The following is an 18863-nucleotide window of genomic DNA, read 5'->3' on the forward strand; positions in this document are numbered from 1 at the left end:
AAGGGAGGAATCTAAGACTCACTCCCATCTGGATACGCGAGTCCAGAAAAAACCGAGGCAAGAAATAGGGAAACAGACCTATAGAACTGCAGTCTCGGTTTTTAAGATGGCAGTTACCCAGGAAGGCTATCCACTGGTAGCCACCATCCACTGGTAGCCACCACCTCGCAGCAGGAGAAACTTTTACAGGTGTCCCTCTTTGAAAAGATTGGGGGGGGGGGAGGGGAGAGATGCTGGTCTAGGACTTAACTTCAGGAGGGTCTATCTAGAGCGTGGTGCCCTCATTTTTGTCTGTGAGGGGGTGCACATGGTGAAGTGGCTTAAGGACAAGGTGCCTAAGATATCCCCTTGGGAAGATGCGAAGCTGCTGCTCAAGATGGCAGTTGAACTTCTTAAGACTGCAAAGTTATCAATATGGGTACCAAAGATCCTTAAGGATGTTTCCCTTAAGACTGTTTGAGAAAATAGGGGTCCAGAACCTGAAAGTCTCGACAGAAGACTGGAGAGTGATCAACCAAAAGGTTGTACTGGAAGGATGAACCCTGGTGGTGGAGGTCAGAGAGAAGTCCCTGAAGGCGATTCAAGAGCAAGGCTTGAAATTGTTTTTAGGGTTCTCGCAGGTCACAGTCAGGGTTATCAAAGACCTCAAGGACAATGATGGCAGCAAGATGGAGACTGAGGGTGCTGCAGATTAATCTTCAGCAGAGTAAAGGCGCCTCAGTTGCCCTGAGCCACTGCCTGGGGAGGCAGGAAGTGTACATGGCCCTGATACAAGAACCCTACTTATGTAAAGGGGGCATATCGGGCCTTGGTGGCAAGGGAGGTAAGCTGATTTGTGCTAGAAATCTAAGGAACTCCAGAACATGCATCTATGTAAGAAATGGAATTTTTTTCATGCCAATGATGGATTTCTGCTGTAGGGAACTAGTGAGCATCAGAATGCAGCAATGTGAGGGAGGTATCACGAGGGAAATTGTTTTGGCCTCAGCATACCTTCCTAACAAAAGCAGCTTTTCTCCTCCTTTGGAGGTGAGGAGACTGGTAGAAGCTTGCCATCGGCAAGGTGACCAACTGTTGGTGGGATGTGACACCAATGCCCACAACCCAGTGTGGGACAGAGCAAGGACACCAAGTAGACGTGAGTACCTCCTTGAATTTCTCCTAGCTAACAATTTGGAGGTCCTGAATAGGGACAATGAACCTACAGTCAGGAATAGCAGCTGGGAAGACGTAATTGACATACCTTTTGGTTCCATGATGATGGGCAGCCATATCAAACACTGGCATGTGGCGTTAGAACCATCCTCATCAGACCACATGTACATTAAATTCAGGGTTGAAATGGGAATCAGACAGACCATGACCTATAGGAATACCAGGAAAACAGACCGGGAGACATACAGGAAGGGACCTAGAGTTAAGCTTATCGGAAATTAAAACCTTGACAAGGAATCCAGTAGAGTTTGAGGAAGTAACGGAGTCTGTTACTTCTGCCATAGTGACCTCATATCAGGACAACTGCACAAACACCAAGAAGTGCACAAACAGGAGTGTGCCTTGGTGGAATAACAACTTGGAAACACAAAGAAAACAGGTATGAAGACTGTTTAACCTTTGGAGACAATGGGCAAAATATCTTGAGGCCCTTGTCAACTAAAACCTTGCAATTAAATAAGCAAAGGAGGCGTCCTGGAAGGCTTTCTGTGAGGATGTGGAGAGCACGGCTGCTCAAGCCAAACTTTACAGAATCCTCACTGGAATACCTACCAATCCAGGAGGTACATTAAGAAAGGAGGATGGGGAATATACAAAGACAGCACACGAGATGCTGGAATTGCTTCTCAAAACAAACTCACTTTCCTCAATATGCTCTGCTGGACAACATACACCAGAATGTGATCCTGGAGAGAGAATGGTTCTCAGGCACTTGAAGAGACAACTGTCCATTCTTGAAACATTGGAAAAACTGGTTAATGTGTACATTGGGGAGAGAAGGCTAATTGGGACCCCTCTACATTCAAACCAACATGCTAATCAACCAGGTAAATCATGTGAGACAGCTCTCTGTCAACTCGTTGGAAGGGTGGAGAAAGCACTTCACTTCCAAGAAATAGCCCTCTGCATCTTCCTGGATATTGAAGGGGCCTGCAGTAACACGACCTTCAATTCCATGGTAAGGGCAGCAGAGAGACCTAGGGACCACTATATATAGGTGGAACAGGGCCATGCTTAATGAAAAGATAGTAATTAACACCACTAGAGGTTGCCCACAAGGAGGAGTTCTGTCCCATTTATTGTGGAATATAGTGGTGAACGAACTCATCGAGGAACTAAATTCCAGACAATGCTTTTGCCAAGGATACACAGGTGACCTTGTCATAGTAACACTTGGCAAATTTACTGATACAGTTAGAAATATGGCACACGGTGTGTTGGACATTGTGCAAGACTGGTGCATTAAACAGGATCAAAGGGTTAATCTTAAGAAGACTGTTGTGGTACCATTCATGAAGAAGCATAACCAACATTCAAGTTGGAATCTAAAGCTCTTCAATGAAACTCTACCTGTGAAGGGGATAGTGAAATATCTAGGGGTAACCTTACATGAGAAACTAACATGGACCCTACATGTTAAGAGCACCTGCTCCAAGGCGAAAAGTACTCTATTGAGTACCAGAAGGGCTTGTGGCAAAAACTGGGGCCTGAACCCCAATGGTATGTACTGGATATATACCACAGTGGTTAGACCTAGGATTTCCTGAGGGGCTGCAGTGTGGTGGAAGAAGGTACAACAGCAGGTTGCAGCTAAGGAGCTTGCTAAGGTGCAGGGACTGGCCTGATTAGTCATAACAGACAGAATTAGCACCACACTAACCGCTGAAATGGAAGCCATGCTGGACATGCCTCCAGTACACCTTTGGGTCAAGATGGAGGCAGCAGCTGGGTCACACAGACTTAAAACTGGCAAAAACTAGGTCTCATTCGGATATCCAGAATCACACACTAACATAGTGAGAGAGGTAAGTATAGGAACAGCTGGGGAAATGCCTGTCGACTCCCAACTGCTTCAACAAGCCTTACAATATAACAATTGGAAGCAGGGAGCAGTGGGAGAAAACAGTTCGACACCGTACGGGGGACATCGTTTGGTTCACCGATGGGTCAATATCAGACCAAGGAGTTGGGGCAGGGGTGTAAGAGGTTCAGCCAAGACTGGAGGGCATCGTTTCTGTAGGAAAACTGGCCTCTATATTTGAAGCTGAAATTACTGCAATCAGGGCATGCGTGGAGGAGAATATGCTTATGTGCTACAATGACTGTAGCATCTACATCTATTCAGACAGCCAGGCAGCCTGGAAATCATTGGCAGCTCCTGCAACATGATCTAAGATTGTTGCAGAATGCCACAAGGCTCTAGTGGAGCTAGGGGGAAGCAATAGGGTAAACCTAGTGTGGGTCCCTGTCCACTCAGGGATCTGTGGCAATGAACAAGCCGACAGACTGACCAGGGTGGGGGCAATTACTCCATTTATTGGACCAGAACCTGTCCTGACAATCACCAAAGCTATGATCAAACTAGAACTATGGAACTGGCTTAGGAAACAGCATGTAGAATATTGGACCAAGGTCCATAAACAAAAACATTGTAAGATAATGATGCCCAAGCCATGTTTTAAAAGAAGTTCTATAATCCTGGGATTGAACAGGAAAGAGATCAAACTCATGACGGGACTGATGACAGACCATGGGAATTTCAAACCACACCTACACACAATGGGTATACTGGAAGAATACCCTAAATGTAGGATCTGTGATGAGGGTGAAGAAACTGCATCACACCTAATCTTCGAATGCATGGCATTGGGACAAGTAGACCTGAAGAAATTGTGTCTAACAAAAAAACTGGTAAAGGGACTCCTTGTGCTATTCAAGGGCATTGGCTGGCTTTACTAGATATACAGGGAGCAATACCGCACAATAAACTCAGTTTCAGTGTGAGCAGTGGTGGGTTAGACCTACGCTGTTCTAGCTTCCCTGTTCAAAACAAATCAAATCAATCCATTACAGTTCCATTGAATAAGGGTGGGGTGGGGTGGGTATCCAAATGGGAGGTGAATGGGCTGGAGCCAATAATGCCACCGGGTCACCATCCATCACCAACAAGGACAGGCTGACGTCCATAAATAAGAGGTCAGACTCAGGTTGGGCACCAGGGGGGTGGGGGGTGGGTGTCTCTTACTGGGAGTTAAATTCCTCCTCCTCCTCCTCCTCCTCCTCCTCCTCCTCTTTCTTAGGTTGAGGAGGGCACAGCACAGAGGGAGAGCACACGTCTGCAAGATCTGGAACTGAAAAAGAGTGAGTGACCTTGGGATACACAGACTGTGTGTGTCCTGTGGCCAAGTTGTGGTGGCAGGCCTCCAGCCTGACAGATGCCAGAGGAAGGGGCCCCAAGAGGGAGCCCCTTCACCAGTAGGCACTGAAGAAAGGTGCCACTTCTTCAGCAGAGGAGGGGGAGTGGCACCCGGAGGGGACGGTATGGGAACCGCAAGGGAGGGGTGAGAAGACGGGGCGGGACTGGGGTAAGAAAGAGTGAACTTCCTAAATTTTTTTTGGTTAGGGTGCAAAAACAACTAAGGTCGTAAGTGCCCCCATCATAGCCTTGGACCACCAAGAATCAAAAGAACTTTAAAGTAACTGTGTGTTAAGCCTAATAACCGGAATTATAATTATATATTAATACCTCCAGCTGCTGACGGATGTTGATATATATCAAAGGGGACAGGTGAAAATGTGTGCCCTGGCCGGGACTCGAACCCGGGATCTCCTGCTTACATGGCAGATGCTCTATCCATCTGAGCCACCGAGAGCACAGAGGATAGTGAAACTGCAGGGACTATCTTGCGCACGCCGCCCACGAGACCCACATTCTGACCTTATATGTCCACACACTACATTCGTACTGTCCCTACCCAACACACTCATTACTCGTGGAAGACATTCTTACCAAGTCCTGTAAGAGTTCAGGTAATATGTGTGCATCCACACAGGAGGAGGAGGAGGAGGAGGAGGAGGTCATGGCCTGTATTGCCAGAACTATATACTTATATGGATGTGGTATCTGTTCTTTCTGACATGTCTGAAAGAACAGACACCACATCCATATAAGTATATAGTCACCGGAAGGAAAGGGAGCTAAGAACAAGGACTTACTCGTGGATAAAAAAATATGCTGTAGAGATAGTGGCTGTCCTGAACCAAAGATTAAATATCCTTCACCATATTGCTACGACAGATACAAAGTAAAACGTGATTGACAGCCTGTGCAGCATCTGCTAAAACAGACAATAACTCAGAGAGCAAACACACATTAGAATGTGAGTGGTAAAAAAAAGGGCATCTGGTCATGACATGATGAACCATTGAAGGTTGATGACAGTGCCCACAACGTGGCTGGGATCGCCATTTAACAAATGGCAATGGCTACAATGACAATGCACAATCCATAACCTAGCTAAAATGTTCTCCTCATGGTGAGAGGGGCAAGATGAGGTTAGCCAAGCCACTGGGAGAGTTTTATTTCCCCAGAGCTTGTTCCCATGAAGGGAACATCATTGGTAATGCCAAAGTGACACCACCTGCTGACAGACGGCAATGTGCAATCGTACAAAGGGAGGGAAGAGCCAGTGGACTGAAGTAGGGGGACTGCAGCCCTGGCAGCAGTCTTATTTCCTGTCAGACTGGTGTGACCAGGAACCCACATGAACATCACAGTGACTCCCTCAACAGCGAGTAAGTGGAAGCTATCTTAGACCCATTGCACTAAGGGATGGACTGTGTATAGAACACAGAGGCTATGAAAGGCACAGATAATCAGAGTATAAAACACAGTTAAAAATCCTGTGTCGCACAGATGTTACGGGTGGCCTGATAGAGGGCAAAGAACTCTGCCGTAAATATTCAGCAGTGTTCTGGAAGCAATCCTGAAAGTGGTCGATGTCAATGATGGAGGCACACCCGACACCACAGTCAGTCTTAGAGCCGTCAGATGCTGCCATTAAGTTGTGTGCAGAGGTCAAGAAACTTACTGCAATACATCAAATCTGGAGTAGTTTTCTTAGGCAGTGACTGAAGTCCAAGATGAACATAGGCTGTAACAAAGCCAAGGTGGTGAAGGGTACACATCCATAGGAAATGTGGCATACCTTTATTGTCCTCACTCATGGAGTATTGGCAATGGCTTCTGCTTTTCCACTGACAAAATTGTTTGTATGAATTTCTGGTGGCAAAGTGTGTTTCTTCTACTGTCTTTACATCTTGGAACTGTTGCTATTCTGTTCACTGAAACCATGAAATTTCGGGAGCTCATGCTTGATAGAAAGCTTCCTTGGGATCCCACATGTCTTACATGTCCATGTGATGTACCCGGTCTCTGTCTCCCATGTGTCGTAAGTGGTACTTCCTGGAGGAGGAGTAGGAACTGAATGTGAACGCCAGGAGACAATGGAGGAGAGGGGCACACCCTCTACTGGTGGTCATGGGAGTCAGTGAAAAAAGAAATATAGGTTGGGAGGCAGTACATGGCAGACAAACAGCATGCATATCAACTGAGAGGAACATTAGCAGCAGTTCAGCAGCTTCTGCATACAGGAAATCAATCGAGCTAGTGTAAAAGGCACCAATGGCCAAATAGATACCATGATGGTGGCTTATATTAAGAGAGCGTAAGATGGACAGACATGCAGATGAATAAACAAACAACCCATAGTGCAGTTTCAAACAGACAAAGGATTGGTACAAAGGGAGGAGGGTGGTCCAACTGCTCCTCCAGGAAGTACCACTTAGGACACGTAGAACACAGAAACCGGGTACATCGCGTGGCCATGTAAGACACATGGGATCCCAAGTAAGTTTTCTATCAGGCATGAGCTCCCGAAATTTCATGGTTTCAACAAACAGAAGAGCAACAGGTCCAAGATGTAAAGATGGAAGAAGAAACCCACTTTACAACCAGAAATTCATTCAAACAGTTTTGTCAGTGGTAAAGCAGGAGCCATTGCTGATATTCCAAGAGTAAGGACAATCACGATATCACTGAGACTGCTGCTCAAGGAGGTAAGCCGATGGAGGCCTGCAATAAATCATGAAGTCGTTGACAAAAAAGGAGCTACAGCTGCTGGTGGGAAACAGGCCATAATAGGGTTAATGGTGATAGCAAAGACGAAAGTGCTCAGGATGGTGTCTTGAGGCATTCCATTCTCCCGGATGAAGGTGTCCAACAAGTCGAACCACACGTACCTTGAAACCTTTGTCTTTTAAAAAATTCCTGAAGGAAAAGAGGTAGGTGGCCTTGGAAGCCCAATGCGAGACAGTACAGAGGATACCAGTTCTCCTGCAGGTGTTATAGGCGTTTTCCAAATCAAAAAGCACAACCAGAGTCTGATATTCCCACAGGAAACTGTTCATTACATGGGCTGGCAAATTGGAAAAATGGTCAACTGCACAATCACAGGCTCAAAATCCGCCATGTGCAACTTGAGCCAGCATTCCAGCCAGCCATGAATTGTACATTCCATCACCTTGCAAAAACAGCTGGTGAGAGAAATGGGGCAGTAGCAGGACGGTAGGTGTTTGTTCTTACCAGGTGTGGGTATGGGTATGACAGTGGCTTTGTGCCAATGTCTGGGAAATGTGCCATCTGCCCAAATGTGATTATACGTGTGGAGAAAAAAGTGTTTGCCCACAACAGAAAGATGCTGCAATATCTGACTGTGAACATAAGCCAGCTCTGGGGCAGATGACAGGGATGAAGTGAGAGCAAGATCTAGCTCCTGCACAATAAAGGCGGCATTGTAGCATTCATGATTTTGAGAGGAGACAGGTATCACCCAAGTCTCCTCCACTTGTTTCCAAGGGAGGAAGGCAGGGTGATAGGGGATGGAGCTCAAAAACTCTGCAGAATAGTTGCCCAAGGCATTGGAGATAGGTATAGGGTCCACAAATGACATCACCTGCTACAGTCCGGCCGGAAATAGGGGAATGGACTTTGGTGCTACAGAGATGACAGAGGTTGCCCCCACACAGCGGAAGAGGGAGTGAAACTGTTAAAAGAACGAATAAATGAAATACAGCTAGGTCTTTTGTTGTCCTGGAAAATGCGAAGACACTGTGCACGCAACTGTTTATAGAAAATACAGTTCGCCATTGTAGGATAACAGTTGAAAACATGGAGAGCACGTCTCTGCATGCAAATTGTGTATAGGCACATCTCAATTCACCATTAGCTGACAAAACAGCACAGTAAAGATGACGTGCAAGGTTTGGAATGTTCTGTGGTATCAAGGACAATGTTTGTGAGTTACTCTAGCTGGTCATCACAACTATGGAAATGTTGACATCTTGAATATTCGGGAATCCCGCCGGATGTTCGCACTGTTCTCGCACGATATTTCAACAGCTTGCCTCGCTGTCTTCTTCAGGTGCTACCTGAGACTGGTCCTTGGATTGATCGAGTCCAGTATTTATGCCTGGAAGGAGCTGGGTGTTCCCTAATCGGCCCACGCCGAGTCGGGTGTTCCGTCTGTGGTCCGCGACCGCCAGACTCGGCTTCAATGGACCCCTCCAGTCGCGGATGTTCCGACCGCCCACCGCGCCCGTTTTGGCTGTCCTCAATGGTTGTGGTCGTCATCTGAGGTGTGTCAGACCGGATCTGAGATGTTGGGTACTCTGTCTCATGACTGTTACTATGATTTCCACTTCTGTTTCATGCTGGGCGCTCCCTAATCGGTCCGCGCCGCTTCGTGTGTTCCGTCTGCGATCCGCGCCCGCCAGACGCGGCTACGTTGGCCCTCTCTGGTAGCCAGTGTTCTGACCGCCGTCCATGCCTGGCCTGGCCATCTTCTGAAGTCGAGTCACGATCTGGGGTGTGTCAAATCTGGTCTCTGATGTGAGATACTTTGTCTCACGGCTGTTCTCTCGGTCTCCACTTCTATTTCTTGCAGAAATAGATGACCTGGAGCTGCGCAAGCCAGGTATTTACAACATAGAGAGACCCAAAGTGGATGGTGTGCATTAAACTCACAAAGCAGTAAAAAGTGGTGAGGTAGTTGAGCACAAAACTGGACGAAGTCTACCCTGGCGACACTGAATGTTGGAGGGATGTAGATGTTGCAAAGAGAAAAGGTGAAGACAGGAAGGATAATTTGCACCTCAATGGCATGCAGCCAAGCATTCAGTGGGATTGTTTGGCTATGAAAATCATCCTGATGAGCAGTATGAATTCCCCATGAAATGGAATGCTGTCCTTGGGGAGAACGTCAAAGTGAACTGGAAGGAAATGAGAGAGGTCAAAGCAGTTGTGAGAACACAATTTTGTTTCTTGGAGGCGGAGAACAAGTGGATGCTTGATTCCAACAGTAGGTTCCTCCCTGTTGGATTTAATACTGTGAAAATTCCATTGGAGAAGAGTCAAACGGGGATTGGGGAGGAGGAAACAAATGAAGGATAGTTACCTTGGTGGCTGCCGAGTGCCAGGATGTCCAACGAGATATGGCACGAACAGAGGCTGGAAGATCCTGTTCCATGAGATCTACAGAGGCGCTGCCATTCTCACTGGGTCAGCCTGCGGATTCCAGGGGAGAAAAATTGTAGGTGGTGCGCACCAGTGAAATGGAGGTCGGCTGAGTGAGGGCATCATGCGGTGAAACCACTGAAGCAGATCTCCAAGTTGGGGAAGGAGAAGAATGTTTCATTCGTTTGATTTCTTAGATCCTTTGCGGTTGACAAGTGAAGATTTGCTGGAGGGACATAAGTCTTTGCAGGAGTACTCCTTTTGCCCATTCCAGTCTACCAGTTGTGTAGCAGGTGATTTCACACCAGAGCCAAGGATTTAGTGGCTTGTTGCACAGCTGGAGGAGAACGGGATTGGGATACTACAATGAGATTGGGGGCCCTCATCACTTTGGCGGATGAGTTCCCTATGAAAAATAACTCCCTGAACTATATTCAATAACTGGAGAGGTATAATGCACATCAGGACTTCACCAAGATGAGCACAAGCACCAAGGGCTGTGGATTGGACAGCAGAAGTATGAGGCAGCGAACGTGTCACCATCTGCCCTGGTACAGATCAGGTAGTGGGGAAAGTTTTTCACTTGAAGCTGGCGGGGTTGGCTGTCCTCCAACATTGTTGTCAGGGAACAGAAGGTAGCAGGATCGTAAGAAGCAGCTCGTGTTCGTACCGTATTCCATTTGACATTCTGTTTTTACTGTACTACCACATCATTATGCTAATTTCAATTACTGGTGTCACCGAGTTGGTGCCTTGCCTGCTCATGAGTGGCAGCAGCAGAACTTATCGATATAAGCCCTGGCGTATTATCTTTGCTGACTGTTATTACTTCCCGGTTGTTGTGTGTTTGGAGTTAGTTCGGATCTGCAAGTGATTGGAAAGCGCTAGCAGTGGAGTTCGGACCTGACAGTGTTTGACTTAGGATGTGGCAGAAGTTCAGTTAGGGCGCAGCTGCAGTGAGGTATGGAAAGTCATGACTTGCCCAATGGTTGCCAATACATATCACTTGGGTGCAGACCACCTTGTTTGATCGTCTGTCAGTCGTCTTGTTGGATGACATGTATGCTGGCCGGCAACCGCTTACGGGTTGCCTGCGTGTGCCGACTCGTGATTTGTCATTGTTATTGCACAGTTGCTGCCATTAGTATTGTCTAGTCCTTTGTGCAAGTGTTCCTGAAACTGTGTGTAGCTTGTGATGTTCACTGCTCAGTTATTTTAGTGCTGCCTCCACACTTATGTAGCAGTCGGTCGGTTGGCGTGGAGCAGTGAGGAAATCTCCGTGGGGCGTAGTTTGGCTGGGCATGCCGGTGGTCTCTATGCAGTGTGTGTTTGGGGCTGTTCCCATTGCTACGAGGTCCATGGCTCATCAACCCTGGAAACGAAAGTTGAGTTTGGATTTAATTTACCACCAAGTCAAGACTGTTCACATTGTGCCATTTTGTTCTCGTTGTTGGCTGTTGAGACATTCCTGCGAGCAACAATGTTTGTGTTCGAGTTGGCAAAGGTTTAGCCACCGTCTGGTGGAGTCTAACTGTATTTGGTTATTTGCAATTGAAGTGCACCAGCAGAATTTTCTGCCTTGTGACCGTTAATGTTCCGGTTACCTGCCCTGGCCATTGACCTAAATTTAGACAGAGTCCTTTCCTCAGCATGTTTTCCCTGTCCAGCATGGTGTGTAGTTTGACAGCTTAATGTATGCTTGGTTGTGGGCGTCCATGCGTTTCACATTTTGCATTGAACTTCTGGTTGTGTGCTGGTTGAGTGGAGCACAAGTTAACTTGTCGGTGGGTCCATTGACTGTCTGTTGGTTGGGTTGTTGTCGGATCAAGAATGGTTGGGTCGACTGCCTGTCTCACCTAAGTGAATGTTAGTAGTTCGAATGTTGGCCGACCCCTGAAACTTCTGAGCACCGCTAGCTGCACTGCCTTTTCTTATTTTTTTTTTTTTTGTGTGTATTTGTATGGCTCATAGCCGATGGTTTTGAATTAAAGTTGAATTGTTTTCAGTGGTGCTTTAAGTCATGGGCCTTCAGCCACTTTGAAATTAAAGTTTCTTGCTTTTAAAGCGTTAGATTGTTTGGGGCCATCAGCCTAATTTAAGATAAGGCTTTGTTGTTTAAATTTATTTTACCTTGAGTTTTAAGTCATGGGGTCTTCAGCCTAATTGAAGATAGCGCCTTCTGCCTTATATTTTTTTTTTTTTTTTTTTACACCTTGAGTCTCAAGTCAACGGCCTTCGGCAATCTTTAAATTAAGGTTGTTACTTTTCAAGTGTTAGATTCTTGGGCCTTCAGCCAAATTATAGAACTTAGTTAACGTGAGGCCTTCTGCCTTCTAAATATTCTTTTTGGCGTCTGAATTTTGAGTTAATGGCTTTTAGCTGTTTTTTTTTTTTTTTTTTTTTTTAAGTGGTTGTGCCCTTAAGGCATAAGATAGTGTGGTGTATTCAGCCATTAACTAAGTTCAAGAATTTGTACTGTAATGTTTGGTCAAACAAATAAAATATGTATGTTTGAGTGTAACTGACAGCCGCTCATTTTGGCCTCTTTCCACAATTCCAAATACCTGTCCTGTCCTGGCCTGGCCTGGGGGTTTAGCAGGGTGTTTCAGTTAGCAACCAAAGAGACGGCCATAAAAGAATGGCCAGATTTTTGGAGCTTGATACATTGCACACACAAAGCATCCATCCTTATACACCCCCCCCCCCCCCCTCCCGATCAACGGCTCTCCCTGTGTGTGCCATGGCAGCTGTTGCCAGGAGTACCAATGCTCCAGAATGACAAGCAACCACCCTAGGCATACATGGGAAAGCAACAATTCAGGTGTCAGAAGCACCATCATTGCATTGTCAGGGCACTCAGCCAGATGGGTACATACTAGCATCATCACACTGATTGGCTAACAAACTAGTGACATAGCGGGTCAGAGCGGTCTACGGTGCACAGAAGGAACGAGGGGAGAGGAATCCATGCCATAGATACTACGGAGGGAGTTCTTCCTCAAATTGCTTTCATTATGGAGAGAAAATTTAGAAGTGGACAAATTCCAAAGGGAAGTCCAAAACACCAAAAAGGAAGGAGAAAAATAAAAGGCATGGGGAATAAAACTGCAAGGAATACAGGAAGGCAGGTAAATAGCCAGGTCGACATAAGTAAGGACACCAAGAGAGGGGAAGGAGGAGGCAGGGGGGAAGGAGCAAGGATGGCGAGTGAGGGACATGGGAAAGGAACTGCAGCATGGGAAGGAAGAATGGTCTGCAATAGCTAGGGGCCCCATGGGCGCCACGCAAAAACTCACGAAACGACTGTGAGCGTCTTGGGGATTACACCGGTTGTGGCTGTGACTTCATTCTGTGTTCCATACCGCTAACGAGGGGAACCTGCCAGGTGTGTGTGTGTGTGTGTGTGTGTGTGTGTGTGTGTGTGTGTGTGTGTGTGTGTGTGGTACAGTCTAAACTTGGCAGGGTGAAAGAAGGATGAAAATAAGGTTCAGATGCAAACCCTTAAGAATTCCTAAGCAAACACTGTTCTAAGTTTCCACACTATCCCAGCAGTCTGCTAGTGGAGTGTGTATCCACTTGAGATGGGAGCGCATTGGCTAGGTAAATCCGGGGTCTTCGAGTTGTGTGTTTGACAAGAAATCGCAAACGGCCTGGGTCCCCGGTAGAAACCCAGTCACTGTTTAGATTTTGGGAGTTGAAGGCCCTTTAAAAAAGTAAGCAGCTAATTTTTTTTCTCCCTTTTGTGTTTCCCAGGTATATGACATCAATATTTTTGTGACCTTGTGAAATACAATGTAATTATGACACTAATGAAAGAAATGAACAATTGTAAATCTTATTAAAAATAGATTTTTATCACAAATCTTACAGCTGAACATGAAAGACATACAAATCCTAGTATTTCATTTTTTCTTTGATTTTTACTTTTATGGTTCAGAAAAACCAGTGCATTCCCCAGGGTGATATCTGTCACAAAAAACATTCAAAGCATAAAAATTCAGAGCACTTTGTGAGACTTAGCATGTCACATATGCCACAGTCACAATTTTTTAGCGTGAATTTAAATAGGAAAACATTCTTGTCAATGTAGCTAAATAACTTGTGATCCGGCAATTATTTCATGGCAAACTACACATATCAAAGCATTTTCTCGAAAACTACAGCCTGCAAATGATTATGAATCACCCATACTTCTGATTTCCCTCTACTGTGTGAAGTAAATAGGGCACTTCTGTGATTGGTGAATGCCATCCTTCACCTGTCAGTAACAGTATATGTCACGTGGTTAACATAAAAGCATTCACGTTGACGAATTAGCTTTAATGAAAATTTTGGTACATTTCATCAGCAAACAGGCCATCGTATATGGGATGTTTGCTTTGCACACCTCACGAGTCAACAACATAAAGAAATGGCTCTATTTTTATTTAAGGTCACAAAACTTTGTCCAAAAACTGATGACAGGTTTCTGTTGCAAGTTCTCCTGATTTTGTGGCTGTTGTGTACACATTCTGTTGCCATTCCATTAATTGGTGTAAGTCTTGTTGGACTCAAGATAAAATTTGACACTGACTTAAAGGACAAGCAGATATTGTTGGCAACAGTTTTCTATGACATGTCAATCCATGGAAACTGCAACAATAAAAGTTATTTTAATAACATCCAAAATGCTTATTACTTTTGTCAACAATTCCATTGAATTTCACGATGTGACAAAAAATACTGATATCACATTCTTCCAAAAACGACGACTGCTTACGACATGGGGGCAAAATTTCAAACCTGTGCTCCTAGCTACCTACGCCACCATATAATTTACTTGCGTACACCCTGTGCAGGATGGCTGATTTAAATGGCATTGAAATTTTGAGCATCATTTTCTCAGAAACAATTGAGTGTTGGCACCTAAGCCAAAATAGGTGCCCCTTTATTTTCACCCCTCTTTCACTATGCCAGGTTTTGACAATATCAGAGACCAACCTATGGCTAGCTTTCCTTTAAGATGGGTGGTTGGTGGTTAAGGAAATAAACATGTTTGTCAACAGCCCCTTGGTCCATGGGTAATTCATCTGGAGTTAGTGACATCCACCGTGAACATTTTCTGATGATGAAAATATGTAGGAGTAAAACTGAGACACTGAAGGCAATACTTAAGTCACAGCTGAGAAACAATTTATGAAGAAGTATACTGATCTGCAGGCAAGTTCTCTCCCACATAACTTCAAAAATTTTAAGTGCTGGATGGTATTTCTTCAACAAAACACATTGCCACTGCCCCCCCCCCCCCCTCCTGTCCCTCCTGACCCCAGTCCTAAGAAAAGAGGTTCAACTGCTGCAAGTTGAGTGCTGATCTACGTTCTGACAATAGTGTGGGACAGGGAGAGAGGAAAAGATATAAAGCACCAGGGGCAATGGGGACATGAGGGGAATGATGTTCACGTATTTGCTTGAAAGACTGCCAACTTTCTGCCATATGTGCAATTTATCAGCAACTCTGGCACAAATTACAATATGGAAAAAATGAGATTTCATGAAAGTGTATTATACAGACAGTCACGTCCAAACACTCTTTACATTATATATCTCACTGAGACACATGTAACACGAGACGTAACCCTGTTACTAGATTGCTGAGGTTGCTGGCAGTCATTTGAAAAAGCTTAACTTATCTTAGTTATACCACAGTCTAATACACTGTAAAATCTCTGAGGTTATTGGCAGCTATAAGCAAGAGACACAGTGGCAAATTATAGTTAAGTTGTGATTTAATACACATGTAATATTTTAAGTTTCTGCTGCTGACTTATTCCGGTGAGTTAACAACCAAAAAATCCCTGGGACATGCTGGAATGCCATTCCAGCACCAAGGAGTCATCCATGGCGAGAGAAACCCCACCTGCATCTGACCCAGCCAACCTGATGACAGTTATAGAGCCAAGAATGACTTCTAGTTGACATTCAGAACACTCAAGGTGAACAGGCTAAAATAGGCTAAAAAAGGGATGAAAGAATAGCCAAGTTAAGGAAATAGTGTTGGGGAACCTTCAGACTTTAAATGCAAACATTTTTAGGTTAGGCTTTACCATGACTGTTTTTGACACTAAATGAAACAACAAGTTTACTAGTATACATGTGATGTGTTCTGACAGTGAAAGGAACCTAGAGATAGTGCCATAAGTTCTTCACAAAAATTGTAACATAAAACACACACACACACACACACACACACACACACACACACACACACACACACACACACACACAAACAAACGTTGTATTAACAAATGTAAATCTACCTGATGATGGAGGTTTAAACCTTTGAAATGCTTCATGGAGATAAATGAACAGTGAACTGCCAGACCTTGCATACAGCATAACATGCCCAGCCCCAAACCACCCTTCCCCTGCTCTGGAGGTATATTAAAACTTTTTACTGAAAATAAGTATCACTTTCATGGAGAAAACTGAGAACTAGGCCAATTACCTGGATGAATCTTCCACCATTATCAGAAGCAATGAGTCAGGAAGTCCAGACTAAACAGAGGGGGTATTCCACCAAGAAATGAGCTACTGTTGGCTGCTGGGGTTGGTTGATTTGGGTGGGGGTGGGGGAATGGGGGGGGGGGGACAGGGAGAGGACCAAACAGCAAGGTCATCAGTACCAAGATCCAAGATGGAAGGTACTAAGGGAATGACAACACAAACAGCATAGCCCAGTCAGTGGGAAAGGAAAATGGGCAAACAAAGAGGTAGAAGAAACATCGAGACAGCAGGAAGAGTAAAGAACAGGAGGGGTGAGGGGGGGTGCAGAGGCGAGAGTGGTTGATGCTCCAGATGTGCTACACCTGACGGGGAATTGGTACTGCTGCTGACCAATCCCAATCCCCACACCAGACCACGATCGCAACAAAAGAGACAACACCAGGGCAGGAAAACACAAGAAAGCTGGGAAGAAAGGCACAAAAGACAGGGAAAATTAGGGATAAATCTGGCTGGCTAGGAGGCAAGGCTGATGGCCTTCTAAACCAAAACCAACAAATGAGGGGCTCCAATTACTGAAGGAAATTCAGGTACTTCTATCTGGGAGGACAAACTACTTTCGCTAAGAAAACAGAATGGATTAACCATGCGCAGGTCATTTGCTAACACCTAGGACAAGAAGAGTGGGGAGGGGGTGGGGGGTGGAGAAGAGAGATATATATATATATATATATATAAAAAGAAAGATGATGAGACTTACCCAACAAAAGCGCTGGCAGGTCGATAGACACACAAATAAACACAAACATTTGTGTTTATTTGTGTGTCTATCGACCTGCCAGCGCTTTTGTTGGGTAAGTCTCATCATCTTTCTTTTTAAATATATTTTTCCCACGTGGAATGTTTCCCTCTATTATATATATATATATATATATATATATATATATATATATATATATATATATATATATATATATATATATATATATATATATATATAAGCAAAGTGTGAAGGGCCAAAAGGTGGGGGCAGTCCAATAAAATATGGATCACCATGAGGGGGTCCTACAACTGCAAAACGGGGTGACTCATTACAGAGTAAAAAACCATGGGTCAACCTGGTGTGGCTGATATGAAGATGGCAGAGGATGGCAGATTCCAGCCAGGAGAGTTGGGGGGAAGCATGCCATGTGGAGGGAGCCCCTTAATTGCATGAAGATTATTAGACAGGGTGTTGCTACACTGAGTAAAGAGGAATTTGACCTGAAGCTGTGAGTCTGGCAACGGAGGGTACGCGGACAGTGGGTGGTTGGTGGCTGACTCCCGAACCAGATGGTCAGCTAGCTCTTTATACACAGAATACCAAAGTGGCTTGGAACCCAAAAGAAATGAACCAAACAAGCAGCATGGTCAAGATTGGCGAGGTTGTGGATGGTAGAGAACAAGGGGCGGTGGGAAAAACACTGAGCGACAGGCTGAAGGTCACTCATCGAGTCCACACATAACAAAACTCAGCTGAGAGATGACCATTTAATAAAGAAGAGGTACCAGTAAATGGTCATCAGTTCCATGCTACACATCCCATACGTGGCAGGCAAAAGATGGTGTTCCATGCCAACAGCAGACATGAAAGCATATCCCACATGATCAGAGGATTTAGAGCCATCAATGTATAAAACAACGGCATCACTAAACCGTTGTATGAGTAGGTGGAACAAAGAGTGTAACAACATTGGAGCGATAGAGGCTTTCAGACCCCACAAGAGGTCCATCCCAATCTGGAGCTGAGGAACTAATGTGGGGGTGGGGGGGTGGGGGGGGGGGGGTTCAGGAGAGAACGTGGGGAACAGGACATACAGGAAATATGGAAATTGTTGTGGAGAGAAGCGAGGCTGTGCCCAACTGGTAAACTCCCCTGAGGGCGGACAGTGGGCAGGCGACACCCGACGTTGTGTAAAGAATAGAATTGGAGGGGGTGAACAGGGAAGAGCACATAGTGATGGCATAAGAAACCAAGAGCTGCAGTCGCTGAACTGAAAAAGGGGGGAGGGGGGGGAGGGATCCCAGCACCAACGAGAAGACGATCTACCCCTACATCCATACTCCGCAAGCCACCTGACGATGTGTGGCGGAGGGTACCTTGAGTACCTCTATCCGTTATCCTTTCTATTCCAGTCTCGTATTGTTCATGGAAAGAAGATTGTCGGTATGCCTCTGTGTGGGCTCTAATCTCTCTGATTTTATCCTCATGGTCTCTTCGTGAGATATACGTAGGAGGGAGCAATATAGTGCTTGACTCCTTGGTGAAGGTATGATCTCGATACTTCAACAAAAGCCCGTACTACTGAGCGTCTCTCTTGCAGAGTCTTCCACTGGAGTTTATCTATCGTCTACGTAATGCTTTTGCGATTACTAAATATCCTGTAACGATGCACGCTGTTCTACGTTGAACCTTCTCTATCTCTTCTATCAACCCTATCTGGCACAGATCCCACACCGGTGAGCAGTATTCAAGCAGTGGGCGAACAAGTGTACTTTAACCTACTTCCTTTGTTTTCAGATTGCATTTCCTTAGGATTCTTCCAATGAATCTCAGTCTGGCATCTGCTTTACCGACGATTAATTTTATATGGTCATTCCATTTTAAATCACTCCTAATGCCTACTCCCAGATAATTTATGGAATTAACTGCTTCCAGTGGCTGACCTGCTATACTGTAGCTAAATGATAAAGGATCTTTCTTTCTATGTATTCGCAGCACATTACACTTGTCTACATTGAGATTCAATTGCCATTCCATTCATCATGCATCAAT

At 45.2% G+C, this 18863-nt stretch overlaps 1 protein-coding gene and 1 non-coding gene across 2 annotated transcripts in view; both read right to left on the reverse strand.

Moving 5' to 3' along the window:
• The window catches only part of LOC126101579 (rabankyrin-5), a 443789-nt gene that overhangs the window by 371310 nt on the left and 53616 nt on the right, over positions 1-18863 (reverse strand). The gene's annotated exons all lie outside the window — the stretch shown is intronic.
• On the reverse strand, positions 4795-4869 carry Trnat-ugu (transfer RNA threonine (anticodon UGU)). Its single transcript has one exon. It is a non-coding gene; the product is annotated as a tRNA-Thr (tRNA).

This window comes from Schistocerca cancellata, chromosome 9 (assembly GCF_023864275.1).
Source record: "Schistocerca cancellata isolate TAMUIC-IGC-003103 chromosome 9, iqSchCanc2.1, whole genome shotgun sequence".
In the NCBI taxonomy this organism is placed as follows: Eukaryota; Metazoa; Arthropoda; class Insecta; order Orthoptera; family Acrididae; genus Schistocerca; species Schistocerca cancellata.